Raw genomic sequence first — 12,895 nt, 5'->3', positions numbered from 1 at the left:
TTGCCTCAGCCTCCCAAAGTACTGGAATTACAGGTGTGAGCCACTGTGTCTGGCTGCTGCTGCTGCTGCTTTTTTTTTTTTTTTTCTTTAAATAATAGTTTACAGATTTGTTTTGAAAGACAGTTTGCTAAAATGTCAATTAATATCCCTAATGAATAAGCACTACTCCTTTTTACTAATTGTTCTTGTCAAGGGTGGTCTGAGCTGGGTGTAGTTACTGAGATTTGGAATGTGTATATCTAGGTTCCATAACATGGTCTTGAGAGGCCATAGAGTGGGATTACCCACTGAGCACTTACCAATAATTACATCTTCACTAATATTAATAATAGCTAACATGTGTTCAGTCACTACTTATCAAATTCCTGCAAGTTTTTTTTGTCTATTTTATGGATGAGGAAATTGGAGAAGTTGAGTCCACAGATAATAAGCGGTAGAGCAAGGATCTGCTCCAGCCCCACACTGTGAAGTTACACATTGGCCTACACAAGAATTCTTTGAGATTGATAATACTATTTCCATTTTACCTTTGAGGAATTTGAGACTTAGAATTAAATGACTTCAGCTTAGGTCATTAAAGGTCACAGAGTTAATGAGAAACCATATGATCTGAAATCGACATTCTTCAGTGTTGCTCCTGTGTAGGCTTGTCCCACACATTTCAGGACATTTAGCTACTTGGACCCACCCACTAAATGCCAGTAGGGACTCGGATGACTGGGCCATCTAAAAATGCCCCCACATAGTTCTAATGCCTTCTCCTAGGTGTCATATTTACGTTCTTAAATTCAAAGCTTATCTTTTACCCTTATACTGTATCATCTCTCATGGCAATTTTTAAATCAACAGTAATCAAACTTGACTCTAGCTCATAATTTAGAATATTAGGAATAATTATAAATGCAAATCATTTTAATACAGAACCACACATAAGAGTAGCATTTCATCCAACTCTCTGTTTCGTAGATTAAAACTCGCTGTCTCTAAGACCCAGAGATGACAAAGACCTTCTTAAAGTCACAAAGCAAATTGATAGCTGACTGGACTTAAGTGATATCTCTGAATTTGAGGCTAGGGCCATTTCTTCACATTACCAGTTTGCTTCAGGCAAATGTATTTGAGTAAGCCATGTTTATTTTTATTTTTTATTTTTATTTTTTGGGAAGGAGTCTCAATCTGTCGCCCAGACTGGAGTGCAGTGGCGCGATCTTGGCTCACTGCAACCTCCATCTCCCAGGTTTAAGCCATTCTCTTGCCTCAGCCTCCCAAGTAGCTGGGATTACAGGCACCTGCCACCACACCCAGCTAATTTTTGTATTTTTAGTAGAGATGAGGTTTCACTATGTTGGCCAGACTGGTCTTGAACTCCTTACCTCATAGTCTACCCGCCTCAGCCTCCTAAAGTGCTGGGATTACAGGCGTGAGCCACCGTGCCCGGCTGCCATGTTTATTTTTTAATGAGTGATTTTGACCTTTCAAAGGGAAACGTTTGAAGGGTTGATGTAGTTGAGTTGAAACAGCACCCCATAGAACTGCAGAACAAGTTCATGGCTATTTTGGAAAAGCTATTTCAAACATGGTCTTTCCCTTAAGCAGTTTAATACTGCTGACAGAACTGGATACTTACATGAGACTGGTCACTTTCACCCTAGCAGGTGTTGGTGAATCAGGCTTCCCCCAAATTTAAGTAGGTTGAGAAGCAGGTTGAATAATATCACATATATTAATCCTGAAGGTTCCCATGGAGGGAAAGAATTTATGGTGAATGAAAAATGTTATCGTTTGAGAACATTCACATGTTTCAGATAATTTGTTGAGTGTGTCATGTGGAAGATGCGGTTGTAAGTTCTGTGGGTGAATTGGCTATATATTCTGCCTATTGCTTATGGTGCTGATGGTCTCAGAACCCTTTGTGTATTTTCAATGAAAGATAACTTAAAAGATTACTCCTTATGCCCACTTCAGTAATTAGATGATTGTAGTGTCCACTCTGTAGAATCGTGCTGGAGGTTAGTTTTGGCAAATGCATCCTCTCTCTTTGTCTGCCACTTCCAGTCTCATTTGTTTAATAGTATGTCTGTAGAATATGAATTTTTTTGGGAACATATTTAATGAAGAAGTTTATTCATTATTCAGGGAAGATCACCAAATGATTATAGCTTTTAAAAAAGCATCTTTAATCTCATGGAATTGCTTGGGCCTGAAATTTGGATCATAATCAGTGAGCTGCAGAGCTTGAGGAAACTATGACCAATGCAGAAAGGTCTCCTGATGAATGATAGGAGAGCATTGGCAGGTGTTGGAGAAACCTCAATTAACCTGATACAAATTGAGAGGTGTTGAGGGATTTGCGTTTTTTACTGACTATGGGAAAAAGAAGTTAATTGAAGCTGTTGAGAAAGATTTTCCATTAGTGATTCAGAAATCATAGAAGTTGTTTTGAAATTACCCAAGCATAGTAATGGGAAAATAATTTTTTCTTTCTTCTTCTTCTTTGTTCTTATATGGAGAATGAGAATGTTACTTGGGAAAAGTCTGGATTATTAACTCATTTTGTAGACACCTATATTGATGTTACGTTTCTTTGACTTTTATGAAAGAGAGATCACTGATTAAAAAGCCTGATATTAGAGAATTTCTTCAAAAGAATAAAACAGATTTAGGGTATATGTTGGTGTTGTTTATTCTGATTTATGTGCATATCATCTGTACCCATAGCTATGGCATATTACTGTAATCAGTGTTCTTTTTTTTGGATATTTACATACTTATTTTTATTTTTATTTTTTTATTATACTTTAAGTTCTAGGGTACATGTGCATCAGTGTTCTAATGATGACCTGGAGGTTCTGGAGGCTCTTGTTTTAAAAATCAGGAAATAGGCTGAGCACGGTGGCTCACACCTGTAATCCAAGCAACTTTAGGTGACTGAGGCGGATGGATCATTTGAGGTCAGGAGTTCGAGACCAACCTGGCAAACAAGGTGAAAACCTGTCTCTACTAAAAATACAAAAATTAGCTGGCTGTGGTGGCAGGCACCTGTAATCCCAGCTACCTGGGAGGCTGAGGCAGAAGCATCGCTAGAACCCGGGAGGTGGAGGTTGCAGTGAGCCAACATCACACCACTGTTTTCCAGCCTGGACGATAGAGTGGGACTCAGTCTCAAAAATAAGTAAATAAATAAATAATAAAATAAAATATAAAAATAAAATAAAAATCAGGAAATATCCTCAAAAACATGTTTAAGGAGATGAGAACATTTTCAAAAAACACTATTAGTGAAAATAATTGTAAAATAGTATGCGTATTAGGCCTTCAATTGGGTAAAACCCAACTATGTTTTCTAAAATTTGGCAGTGAACCTGAGTAACTCTTCTATTATAAGGAAAAACCACTTCAGCTCTCGACAAAACAGTGAATTAGCCATCTCTCAAAGAATGGAAGTGAGGACAGGGACATAAATATGGAAGAATATTTAATAATTTAATGACCTAGAATACATTCATGTGTTCTGAAATGAAAAAGATTATGAGGTAGTATATATAGTCATAAACTTATAAAATGAATGACTTTATTAGATAAGAAACATATGAAAAGTATAAGGCATAAAAATGTGTATAAAATATGCCAAAGTGTTTAAAAGAATATGTAAAAATTATACAGAAAGTAAACATTTATTTATTTATTTATTTGTTTGTTTGTTTGTTTATTTTAAGTTTCATGGTACATGTGCAGGATGTGCATGTTTGTTACATAGGTAAATATTTGCCATGGTGTTTTGCTGCACCAGCAACCCATCACCTAGGTATTAACCCCAGCATGCATTAGCTATTTTTCCATCTGCTCTCTCTCTCTCCCCCGACTTCCCCTGACAGACTTTGTGTGTGCTGTTCCCCTCCCTGTGTCCATGTGTTCTCATTGTTCAGCTCCCACTTATCAATGAGAGCATGCAGTGTTTAGTTTTCTGTTCCTGTGTTAGTTTGCTGAGGATAATGGCTTCCAGCTCCATCCATGTTTCTCTCCCTCCTTCCAGCCTCTACCCTTTGATAGGCCCTGGTGTCTGTTGTTCCCCACTATGCGTCCACATGTTCTCATCATTTAGCTCCCAATTTTAAGTGAGAATGTGTGCTATTTGGGTTTTGTTTCTGCATTAGTTAGCTAAGGATAATGGCCTCCAACTCCATCCATGTCTCTGCAAAGGACATGATCTCATTCCTTTCTAAGACTGCATAGTATTCCATGATATATGTGTACCACATTTTCTTTATCCGGTCATCATTGATGGGCATTTAGGTTGATTCCATGTCTTTACTATTGTGACTAATGCTGCAGTGAACATATGCGTGCATGTGTCTTTATAAGAGAATGATTTAGATTCCTTTGGGTATATACCCAGTAATGGGTTTCTTGGGTCAAAGGGTATTTCTGGTTCTAGATCTTTGAGGAATCACCACATTGTCTTCCACATTGGTTGAATGAATTTAAATTCCCACCAACAGTGTAAAAGCATTTATATCTCTCTGTAGCCTAATCAGCATCTGTTGTTTCTTGACTTTTTGATAATTGCCATTCTGACTGGCCTGAGATGGTATCTCGTGGTTTTGATTTGCATCTCTGTAATGATCAGTGATGTTGAGCTTTTTTTCATATGTTTGTTGGCTGCATAAATATCTTCTTTTAAGAAGTGTTTATTCATATCCTTTGCCTGCTTTTTAATGGGGTTGTTTGTTTTTTCTTGTAAATTTGTTTAAGTTCCTTGTGGACTCTGGTTATTAGACCTTTGTCAGATGGATAGATTGCACAAATTTTCTCCCATTCTGTAGGTTGTCTGTTTGCTCGGATGATAGTTTCTTTTGCTGTGCAGGAACTCTTTAGTTTAATGAGATTCCCTTTGTCAGTTTTTGCTTTTGTTGCAATTGTTTTTGACGTTTTCATTATGAAATCTTTGCTTGAACCTATGTCCTGAATGGTGTTGCCTTCTTCTAGTGTTTTTATAGTTTTGGGCTTTACATTTATGTCTTTAATCCATCTTAAGTTGATTTTTGTATTAAGTGTAAGGAAGGGATCTAGTTTCAATTTTCTACGTATGGCTATCTCAGTTATCCCAGCATCATTTATTAAATAGGGAATCCTTTCCCCATTGTTTGTTTTTGTCAGGTTTGTAAAAAATGAGATGGTTGTAGAGGTGTGCTCTTATTTCCAAGTACTCTATTCGGTTCCATTGGTCTATGTGCCTGTTTTTGAGTTTGAAGTTGGGCAACGTGATGCCTCTAGCTTTGTTCTTTTGCTTGGTTTTTGTTTTTTTGTTTTTGAGACAGAGTCTTACTCTGTTGCCCAGGCTGGGCAGCTTGCTCTGTTGCAGTGGTGGGATCTTGGCTCATTGCAACCTTCACCTCCTGGGCTCAAGTGATTCTTGTGCCTCAGCCTCCCAAGTAGTTGGGACTATAGGTGTGCACCACCCCATCTAGCTAATTTTTGTATTTTTAGTAGAGACAGCATTTCACCACGTTGGCCAGGCTGCTCTCGAACTCCTGGCCTCAAGTGATCCACCTGCTTTGGCCTCCCAAAGTGCTGGGATTATGGGTGTGAGCCACTGCACCTGGACATGCTTTGTTCTTTTTGCTTAGGGTTGTCTTGGCTATATAGGCTCTTTTTTTGTTCTATATGAATTTTAACGTAGTTTTTTCCTAATCCTGTGAAGAATGTCAATGGTAGTTTAATAGGAATGGCATTGAATCTGTAAATTACTTTGAGCAGTATGGCCATTTTAATGATATTGGTTCTTCCTATCCATGAGCATGGAATGTTTGTCCATTTGTTTGTGTCCTCTCTGATTTCCTTGAGCAGTGGTTTGTAGTTCTCCTTGAAGAGGTCCTTCACTTCCTTGTTAGCTGTATTCCTAGGTATTTTATTCTCTTTGTAGCAATTGTGAATAGGAGTTATTCATGATTTGGCTCTCTGCTTGTCTGTTGTTGGTGTATAGGAATGCTAACGATTTTTAGACATTGATTTTGTATCCTGAGATTTTGCTGAAGTTGCTTATCAGCTTAAGAAACTTTTGGGCTGAGACAATGGGGTTTTCTTGATTAGGATCATGTCATCTGCAAACAAAGACAATTTGACTTCCTCTTTTTAAAATTTGAATACCCTTTATTTCTTTCTCTTGCATGATTTCCCTGCCAGAACTTCCAATACTATGTTGAATAGCAGTGGTGAGAAAGGGCATCCTTGTCTTGTGCTGGTTTTCAAGGAGAATGCTTCCAGCTTTTGCCCATTCCATATAACATTTGCTGTGGGTTTGTCATAGACAGCTCTTATTATTTTGAGGTATGTTCTTTTAATACCTAGTTTATTGAGAGTTTTTAACATGAAGGGATGTTGAATTTTGTTGAAGGCTTCTTCTGTGTCTATTGATATAATCATGTGGTTTTTGTCTTTAGTTTTGTTTATGTGATGAATTATCTTTATTGATTTGTATATGTTGAACCAGCCTTGAATCCCAGGGATGAAGCCGGCTTGATCATGGTGGGTAAGCTTTTGATGTGCTTCTGGATTCAGTTTGCCAGTATTTTGTTGGGGACTTTTGCATAGAGTTCCTTCAGGAACTCTTGCAAGGCAGGCCTCGTGAGGATGAATTCCCTCAGTGTTTCGAAAAGGATTTTATTTTCCTTTGCTTATGTCTGAAAAGGATTTTATTGTCCTTTGCTTATGAAGCTTAGTTTGGCTGTATATGAAATTCTGGGTTGGAAATTCTTTTCTTGAAGAATGTAGAATATCGGTCCCCAATCTCTTCTGGCTTGTAGGGTTTCCACTGAGAGTTCTGCTGTTAGTCTGATTGACTTCCCTTTGTAGGTTACCTGGCCTTTCTCTCTGGCTGCCCTTAACATTTTTTTCCTTCACTTTGACCTTGGAGAATCTGAAGATTGTGTGTCTTGGGGTTGATCTTCTCCTGGAGCATCTTAGTGGTGTTCTCTGTGTTTCCTGAGTTTGAATGTTGGCCTGTCTTGCTAGGCTGAAGAAGTTCTCCTGAATGATATCCTGAAGTATGTTTCCAACTTGGTTCCATTCTTTCCGTTTCTTTCAGGTACCCCAATCAGTTGGAGGTTTGGTCTTTTTACATAATCCTATAGTTCTCAAAGGTTTTGTTCATTCCTTTTTATTCTCTCTTCTCTAATCTTGTCTGCCTGTCTTATTTCAGCAAGGTAGTCTTCAAGCTCTGATATTCTTTCTTCTGCATGGTCTATTCGGCTATTGATACTTGTGGTTGTGCTCTGAAGTTCTCATGTTGTGTTTTTCAGCTCCGTCAGGTCATACATGTTCCTCTCTAAACTGATTATTCTGGTTAACAGCTCCTGTAATGTTTTATCATTGTTCTTAGCCTGTTTGCCCTGGGTTAGAACATACTCTTTTTAGCTCAGTGAAGTTTGTTATTACTCCCCTTCTGAAACCTAATTCTGTCACTTCATCCATCTCAGCCTCAGCTCAGTTCTGTGCCCTTGCTGGAGAGGTGTTGTGATCATTTGGCGGAGAAGAGGCACTCTGACTCTTTCAGTTTTCAGAGTTTTTGTGTTGATTCTTTCTCTTCTTCGTGAGCTTGTCTGTCTTCAATCTTTGAGGCTGCTGACCTTTGGATGGGTTTTTTTGGGGTCTTTTTTGTTGATGTTGTTTTTGTTGTTCCTTTCTGTTGGTTTGTTTTTAACAGTCAGGCCCTTCTTCTGTAGGTCTCCTGTGGTTTACTAGGGGTCCACTCCAGAATATTTGCCTCAGTCCCTCCCGCACCTGGATGTGTTACCAGTGGAAGCTGCAGAACAGCAAAGATGGGTGCCTGCTTTTTCCTCTGGGAGCTCTGTCTCAGAAGGGCACTGACTTGATGCCAGCTGGAACACTCCTGTATAAGGTGTGTGGTAACCCCTGTTGAGGCATCTGACCCCGTCAGGAGGCACAAGACGAGGGAGCCTCTTAATGAAGCACTCTGGCTGCCTCTTGGTGAAGTGAGTGTGCTGGGCTGCAAGGAATCCCCTTGGTCCAGGCTGCTCAGACTCTATCCAGACTGCCCAGAATCTTTAGAGCCAGCAGGCAGGAAAGACTAAGTCTGCTGAACTGCAGAGACTGCGCCACCCCTCCCCATGGGGGCTCCTTCCCAGGGAGATCAGAGTTTTGTTCATAAACCCCTGACTGGGGTTGCTGAAATTCCCCCAGGAATGCTCTGCCCAGTAAGAAGGGATGGATCTGGGTCTCACCTAAAGAAGCAGTCTGACCATGATCTGCCACAGCCACTGTGCTGTGCTGTGGGGAATTCCTGCCGGTCCAAACTGCCTAGTCTCTCTAGCACTGTCAGGGGAAAACAGCTGACTAGGGCCTCAGTGATGGTGGCTGGGCCCCCCACAGGAACTTGGTCATCTTAGGTAGTCTTCAGCCTGCTGCCACTGGCCACAACCCAAGAGACCACTGAAAGTCTGCACAGCTCTGTGTTTGGGACTCAAGGCCTGGCCTTGATAATATGGGCTCACGAGGGGATCTCCTGATCCACGGTGGCACAGATCTATGGAAAAAGCATGGTTTCCTGGGCAGGGTAGCACACTCACTCAGTGTCTCCCCTGGCTGGGGTTGGGAGTTCCCCTTGCTGTGTGCAGCTCTTGGGTGGACCATGGCTCCACCCTGCTTTTCCTCACTCTCTGCGCATCACACCAACTACCTACTCAGTCCCAATGAGAGAATCTGGATACCTCAGTTGAAGGTGCAGGATTCATTTGCCGTTTTCATTCCGTTTGGTGGGAGCTGCTGACCACAGCTGCTTCTAAGCAACCAAGGAAGCATTTATTTAGTACTAACTGCCAGGATATTCTTGGTGCTTAAGATATACATCAGTGAATCGACTGCTTAATACTGTCGTTTTCTTTAAGACCTAGTTCAATGTCATGTGGACCATGTGGACCAAAACCAGAAAGCTTTTGCTGAACTACCAGTGTGGGTGAGGTACTCTCCTGTGAAGTATCCTCTCATGCAATACTCACTGCATGAGTTACGTTCCTGTATACTGTAGGCACTCATTCTTCTTTCTTTGTTTTAGGTTGAAAATGTCATAAATAACTCTGTTTGATGAGAAAGAAGAACTAATAGAATGTAAAAGGCTGAAGGGATATAAAAAGAAGATAATGAAATTAGTTTTACAAAAATATTCCTAATTAGAGCCCTTTAAATGGAATACTCCTCATAGGCCCATAAATTATTATATGGTTTTATAAAAGAAATAGATTCTTTCTAAGATGTACTTCAATTGTAGAAATCAATAAATACTTGTGGTGTTGCTGTTTTATATATGAGAAATATCCATATATCCATTAAAGGATGTATCCATATAATTATGTATATGTAAAAAGAAGGTATACATCAGTGAATCAAAGATTTTTCCCTTGGTGGTGCGCTAAAAGAGACCAGTAAGAAATGTTTCAAAATGTAAGTGCTTTTGACCAAGGGCAAATTACAAATTATGTGTAATTTTTGTTGCCTGTGTTTGTGTCTTTATTTTCTAAATATTTGTCAGTGAAATCTATTACTTTTGCAAACATGGGAAAAGTAAGAAAAAAGTATAATACAGTTCAGAAAGGTTTTCACTTAATAAAGGGGAATATAAAACTTTAGCTCAGAAAGTCACTTTTCTGTTAACTCGACAGTTAAGTCTCCAATATATTGTTTGATATCCAAGAGTTTTGCTAGATTTCTGTTTTTACTTGGGACTCGTAAGGGACACAATGCTTGGTAGCCCATAGTTGTTACTGCTTTAATCATGCAAATCTAGGACATCAGGGCAGTGAATGAGTTTATGAATGATTCTTGGGCACCTTAGATCACACTTGCTAATAAGGTCCTGTTTGTCTCTGTATATGAGTGGCCTGCATGGACACTTATCTTTTGAATGAAGAATACACCCAATGGAGAGAACCCAAGAGCCAAGCAAGTGAATCAGTTTCACTAGGACATTAATTTCTAAGGTGTAGTCCTTGGAGTTCTGGAGAGCAAAAGATGGTGCATTACTAGAAATTCACTATACTTATTAACATATTTAAGGCTGGAGAAAATCTGGAGCAAAGAACCAAAGGTAATTGCATCCAAAGAAGGGTTTTTAATGGAATGTGACTGGCATCTAGGAACTGGTTGCGGGGTAGATGGTTCCTGAAAAGAAAGGTTGGAAACTGAATGGGAGAAAGAGGGAACTGATCTTACTGATTAAGGTGGTTCCTATACAGGTATGGGAGTAACATGAAATCTTTAATTCTCCAAATCTAAGTACACTATGTGGTTGCAACAGGGGCAATTTTACATATGTGTGAAGCTTGAAATGGTTTCCTAATTGAATAGATTGTTGTAACTTTGAACAATTGTGTTTAAATAACATTTTTGTAAAATACAAAAATAAATTCCTATTTTAAATCTCAGTAGGAGACTTTTATTTGCAAGAATCTTTATGATTTCTGCTGTGTAAATCCTTTGTGTAAATGTATTTTTATGCATCAGGTTACTTATATAAAAAAAAACTCCTCTGTTGATTTTTAGTTGATAGGTTTTCTTATAACATTTAGAAAAATGAATGATACAATTAACCTCCTACTCACTGATTCTGTAAAGAGAAATCATTTGACTCTATTTTCTTTTTAATGTCTATAATATTTCCTTTAGAGAAGTCCTATCAAGGGATGGATGGGTAGAGAATCCTAAGCCCCTATTTTGGGGAGTTGAAAAGTTTCGAGGATTTAGAAGTTTTTGCTTACAAATACATGCGTTACTTTGCTAATTTAGAGGTATAGCTATTTAGTTCAGAAAACTAAGATAAGGTCATTATTTTGGGGACAAAAATATTTTATTTCTTAATAGATGGGATCCCTTTACTTGGTTATGTGTTCCAGCTGTCTTCATTGCATGGACCTGACTGGGTTTTCAGCTATGTTTTTTCACACATGTACCATCTTCTACATCCATTTACTTGACTTTTTCTTACATTATATCTGTTAAGAAGCAGATTCATGACATTTATCTATGCAATTAAAATTCAAGGCTGTCCATCAGTTGTTACCCACTGATGTACATAACAGACTGTCAATGTAACTTGCTTTACAAGTGAAATTGTTGTTATGTCATTGCCATTTGTTTATTACCATCTGATTCACTCTGTTTGATTTGCATGATCTATGTATTAGCCTGCCCTCATACTGCTGTAAAGAACTACTGGAGACTAATTTTTAATGAAAAGAGGTTTAATCAGCTCACAGTTTTGTAGGCTGTTCAGGCTTCTGCTTCTGGGGAGGCCTCAGGAAACTTACAATCATGGCAGAAGGAAAGGGGGAATCAGGCACATCTTCACATGGCTGGGAAGGGAAAGAGAGAGAGGGAGGAGGTGCTACACATGTTTTTAGCAAGCAGATCTTGTGAGAACTCTGTCATGAGACAGCTCTAGGAAGATGGTGCTAAACCATTAGAAACCACACCCATGATCCAACCACTTCCCACCAGGCCCTACCTCCAACATTGGGAATTAAAATTCAGCATGAGATTTGGGTGGGGACACATAGCCAAAGCATATCATTCTGCCCTTGGCTCCTTCCGGATCTCATGTCTTTCTCACATTTCAAAACACGATCATGCCCTCCCAACTGTCCTCCAAAGTCCTAACTAATTCCAGCATTAACTCAAAAGTCCAGGTCCAAAGTCTCATCTGAGACAAGGGAAGTCCCTTTCACCTATAAGTCTGTAAAATAAAAACACAAGTTAGTTACTTCCAACATACAATGGGAGTACAGGCATTGGGTATATGCCCCCATTCCAAAAGGAAGAAATTGGCCTATAGGCCCCATGCAAGTCTGAAACCCAGCAGGGCAGTCATTAAATCTTAAAGCTCCAAAATAATCTCATTGGCCTCTGTATCTCACATCCAGGACACACTGATGCAAGGCGTGGGCTTCCAAGCTTTGGGCAGCTGCACTCTTGTGGCACTGCAGGGCTCAGCCCTTGTGACTGCTTTCATAGATTGGCATAGAGTGCCTGCAGCTTTTCCAGGTGCTCGATGCAAGCTGTTGGTGGATCTACCATTCTGGGGTCTGGAGGAAGGTAGCCCTCCTCTTGCAGCTCTACTAGGCAGTACCCCAGTGGGGATTCTGTGTGGGGGCTCCAACCCGACATTTCCCCTCTGCACTACCCTAGTAGAGGTTCTCCGTGAGGGCTCTGCCCCTGCAGCAGACTTATGTCTGGACATCCAGATGTTTCCATATAACTTCTGAAATCTAGGTGGAAGCCCTCAAGCCTCAACTTTTGACCTTTGTGCACCTGCAGGATTAACACCACATGGAAGCTTTGATGGCTTCTAGCTTACACCCTCTGGAGCAGTGGCCTAAGACATATCTGGACCTTTTTAGTCATGGCTAGAGCTGGAGTGGCTGGGATGCAAAGAGCCATGACCTGAGGCTGCACAGAGCAATGGTGTCCTAGGCCTGGCCCACAAAACTATTTTTCCCTCCTAGACCTCCTGGCCTGTGATGGGAAGTACTGCCACAAAGGTCTCTGAAGTGCTTTGGAGGCATTTTCCCTGTTGTGTTGGCTATTAACATTCGGCTCCTCTTTACTTAAACGAATTTCTGTAGCCGGCTTGAATTTCTCCTCAGAAAATGGTTTTTCTTTTCTACCGTGTCTTCCCTGTCTTCTTCTGAGCACTGCAAACTGTTTCAACCTCTGCCTATTACCCAGTTTCAAAGTTGCTTCCACATTTTTGGGTATCTTTATAGCAATGCCCTACTTCTCTTGTAACAGTTTTTTCCCTTCTCTTCCCTTCCCTTCCCCTCCGCTCCCTTCCCCTTCCCCTTCCGCTTTCCCTTCCCCTTCCCCTTCCGCTTTCCCTTCCCCTTCC

Source organism: Mandrillus leucophaeus, unplaced genomic scaffold (genome assembly GCF_000951045.1).
Source record: "Mandrillus leucophaeus isolate KB7577 unplaced genomic scaffold, Mleu.le_1.0 Scaffold376, whole genome shotgun sequence".
NCBI classification, from domain to species: domain Eukaryota; kingdom Metazoa; phylum Chordata; class Mammalia; order Primates; family Cercopithecidae; genus Mandrillus; species Mandrillus leucophaeus.
The sequence above is the reverse complement of the archived record's forward strand: the minus strand, read 5'-3'. Positions refer to the sequence as shown.